Source organism: Pinus tabuliformis, chromosome J, assembly GCF_031772625.1.
Source record: "Pinus tabuliformis cultivar Carrire ecotype Pingquan chromosome J, CPIR1, whole genome shotgun sequence".
Taxonomy (NCBI): domain Eukaryota; kingdom Viridiplantae; phylum Streptophyta; class Pinopsida; order Pinales; family Pinaceae; genus Pinus; species Pinus tabuliformis.
The window spans coordinates 443,926,148-443,930,711 of record NC_142295.1 but is presented as its reverse complement, the minus strand read 5'-3'; positions in this window follow the sequence as shown (position 1 = coordinate 443,930,711).

Sequence of the window (4,564 nt, the reverse complement as noted above, 5' to 3'; positions counted from 1 at the left end):
TGCGCCACAGGTTTCAAAAATCTGCAAAGGTAGAGGGCTTGACCACAAAGATCCATTTGCAGCTTTAAAAGCGGATATTGCAACATATTCTCAGCTAGGTGAAGTCCTTATAGTGGGTGATTTCAATGCTAGGACTGCAAGTGAGAAAGCTAGCATTCGTTGTTGTAAAGGTGATTGTGACCCTATTTGGCTTACAGAAGAAAATAATCATCAGTGGGAAAGAATTTCAGAGGACAAGGGCTGCAATATCTTCGGTGAACAATTGCTTACTCTATGTGGGGCCTTTGATTTATTCATTTGTAATGGCTTGACTAGATGGGCAAAGTCCGTAATTTCACTTGCAATACTTACAATGGAGCAAGTGTGGTAGATTATGTAATTTGCTCGCATGGTTTGTGTGAGAAAATGGAAGAAGTTTTGGTTGGAGATCAGCTGTGGGATTTGAAATCAGATCACAAGCCAATTTATTTATGTTTCTCTTGGATTGGAAAGAAACAATTAGAGTCAAAAATTCAGCATGTCCAACAAAATCTCCTACAAGGCAGAATTCTTTTGACCCCAGAAAATTGTAATACCTTCAAAATGACGCTAGAGAGGCTCTTTGAGAAGGAGAAAATTACAATTCACAGCCTTAATAGTCACGAATTAACACATTTAATTCAATGCGCACTTGCAAAGTGCAAAAGAACAAAAATTAAGAAGTCTGAAACAAATTGCTTTCCGGTTAATGCTTGGTTTGACGAGGAATGCAAAAAGGCAAGTGGAAAGAGTCAAACAAGGATAACACAAAGCTCAAATCTTACAAGCATTTACTAAGCAAGAAAAAGACTGATTTCATGGTTTCAAGGAGGGAAGAACTAATTTTCCTTGGGAAAAATAATCCCAAATTATTTTGGAAGGAGCTCCAACCAAAAAAGATACAAATTGGAAATAATATTACAGCTTCTAAATGGTTTGACTATGCAAGACAACTGTACAAGCAGGTTCCCAAGGTTGACCCTCCCCCCTTGGTCAAGACGGATACTAAACTCTTCACGGTACAAGAGGTAGAGATGGGTATCAAGAAGTTAGGTGTTGGAAAAGCAAAATACTTAGCTGAACTCGAAGCAGAATATCTAAAGTGGGGCTCAAAGATTCTTGCACCTCACATTACAAAAATCTTCAACAACATCATACAACAAGGGCTCCCCACAGATTGGACAACTAGTCTGGCAATACCTCTTTTCAAGAGCGGCGACGTCAATAATCCCTCCAATTATAGGACCATCATGATAAACCCTTTGTTTGCAAAGCTATTTGGAAGCATGCTAGAAAACAAAATTAGCAAGTGGGCAGAAGAAAGAGATAAGCGTGCTAGGCAAGCAGGTTTTAGACCTAAGCATTCCACAGTTGATCATTGCATAACTTTAAGGCACATCATTGAAAAAGTTTGGGAGAAAAAGGAAGAAGTCTTTTGTTGCTTTGTTGATTTCAGAAAAGCGCTTGACTCGGTTCCTAGGGATAAACTTTGGCAAAGAATGGAGGAACTTGGGGTTCCTAAACATTTGAGAACAGCTGTGCATAGGCTGTATGAAGAGGTGAAAGTCAAAATTAGAACTTCAGCAGGCATTTCTGAAAGTTTTAGAAGCAATATAGGGGTCAAGCAAGGTTGCCCACTGTCTCCTACCCTTTTTGGTTTATATATCGACAAGCTTGAGGAGTGGTTAAATTCGCAAGGGGGTGATGGTATCTATTTGAGCAAGTCTGTTATAAGGCTTCTTTTGTATGCAGATGACCTTATTCTGATTGCTAAATCGGCTCTTGGTTTGCAAGAGCACTTACTATCCCTTGAGCATTTTTGTAGAAGTGTGGGGATGCAAGTCAATATTAGCAAAACGAAAGTAGTGGTCTTCTCTAAGAAAAGAAAACATAACCAACATAAGTTCTACTTTGAAGGCAACATTCTGGAAGAAGTTGCAGATTACAAATACCTCGGAATTGACTTCAACAAAAATCTAAGCTGGAATGGTTGTAGAAAGAAAAGAACTTTGGGGGGTTGGAAAGCATTTTATGCTTTTCAAAATAGGTGTAGAGAGGCAGAGTTATGGGACTGGAAGACCACTCAAACTCTTTTTGGGCTTCTAGTGATTCTGGTGATTCTCTATGGTTGTGAACTGTGGGCTAGCAGTACCTCCGACATGCAGTGGAGACAAATTGAGAAAATTCAGAAGCGTTTGATTACAAACAAATTTAAGATTAAAAGTGCAGTTCCTTATGATATCTTGTTAAGTGAAACAAGGACTGCTCCTATTGAAGCAATTGCTATGGTGCGAGTCATAAGGTATTTAAAAAAAATTGAGCAAATGGAAGAGGGTAGATGGCCTAAGGTTGTCTTTAATGATAGATTGTGCAAGAGCAAAAAAACTTGGATGCAGCAAAATAACAAATGGTTTAGTAAATGGGGTATTTGCTTGAATGCGTGTCCCATAAACAGCAAAGAGATAAAAGCTTTTGTTATGGAAAAGTTCCACAAACGTACTTGGGATAAGGAGCTAGGAAGAAAGAAAAATTACTATATTGAAGTGTTTAATCCCACTCATAATCATCAACCAAAAGCATACATAGAGGCCAATATCTCTTGGAGAGCCAAAATTCTTATTGCTAAGTTAAGGACTAATTCTCATCAACTCCGTTGTGAAACAGGGTGCTGGAAAAGGCCAAAGGAAGTGTGGGAGGAAAGGGTATGCATTTTTGGTTCTTCCGGAAAAGTGGAAACAGAAAAACATTTCATTTTAGAATGTGAGGCCTTCAAAGACAACAGGGAAAGTTATGCAGATACGCTGGCAGCTAGCTCTTGGGATAATCTATTTAACGAGGGGTTTGTCGGGAATATGGGAGCATTTATTGTGAAGCTTCACAAAAAAAGGGCCGAATACATCAAGCAGATGAAGAAGTAATCTGTCCCATAGGCTATTTGTAGCCTCGTGGATGTTAAAATAATTTCTTTCTTTCTTTCTTTCCAATGTAAAAATGGTTTTACAACGACCTTTCGGGGGGAGGGGTAGTTGGTAAATGGTTTTGGAGGCAGGGATTAGGGTGGTTTAATGATTAAGTGCAGGGTGGGGAAACAAATTTAATTTGACTTTTTGACTTGGCTGGCATATATAATATGATAATATTAGGGTGGTTTAATGATTAAGTGCAGGGTGGGGAAACAAATTTAATTTGACTTTTTGACCTGGCTGGCATATATAATATGATAATAAATGTGGTTCCTATAGTTTAGAGATTGGGTTTGTTATTTTTAAACAAAGTTTTAATATTTTAAAATAAATAATTTCATAAAAATATAACTATACATATTGTATAAAATTGAATTACATTTAAAATAAAAACTATTAAAAATAACTGTAGACATTTATAAAAACCTCATAAACTTCATGCTTTAGCAATAGAAAGGGTTAGATTGAATGATATTTAAAGGAAGGTATTTGTCAAAGTAAGGATAAAATTGAAGGAAGGTGGAAAATAAATTTTAAATTTTTTGTAACTTCCAGGGTGTCAAAATAAGTTACAATAATTGACACAGTTGATGATCCCATGGAGCCTAGGGACCCCTAGGATCCTCCTCCAAGTGACCCCCCTACCAGGAAGAGACCATTATGGCTTCATGATACTTTACAGGATGTTGAGAAATATGTTCCTTCCAAAGGGACCTCTAGAGAAAGTAAGATGCCATGTCGATATCAGGGATACATTGTAGCTATGAGCACTATTATACATGATGTCTTCCCACTTTTAAAGAAGTTGTGAAAGAAGATATTTGGAAGGATACCATGACCAAATAATATGAATCGATTATGAAGAATGATGTATGGGATGTTGTGTCGATACCTAAGGGAAAGTTTGTCGTAACTTCAAAATGGCTATACAAGATCAAGCATGGAGTTGATGGAAGCATTGAGAAGTACAAAGCTAGGTTCGTGGCCTGAGGTTTATCTCAAAAAGAGGAAGAAGACTATGATGATATATTTTCTCTCGTTTCCCGTTACACTACCATTAGATCGATTGTTTCCCTTCCTACTATTCAAGGATGGACACTTCACCAGATGGATGTAAAGACGACATTTCTTCATGGCATACTACAGGAAGAAGTATATGTTGAGAAACCTCAGGGTTTTGAAGTGAAGAGGAAGACTCACGTTTGCAGGTTGAAGAAAGCATTATATGTTTTGAAGCAAGTTCGCAGATCTGGTATGCCTGAATTGACAGTTACCTAGTGAAGCTTGGATTCACAAAAAGCAATTTCGATCTGAACCTCTACTTAAAAGTGGTCCAAGGTATGCCTTTGAATTTAGTTTTATATGTTGACGATCTATTCTTGACAGGAAGTGAGCCCCCGATGCTTAAATGTAAGAGGGAGTTGGCCTCCAAATATGAAATGAAGGATCTTGGTATGATTGATTACTTTCTAGGACTAGAGGTGTGGCAGAGACCCAGAGAGATTTTCCTTTCTCAAGGAAAATATGTTTTGAAGTTATTGGAAAGATTTGGAATGAATTAATGCAAGTCCCTGGCCACACCG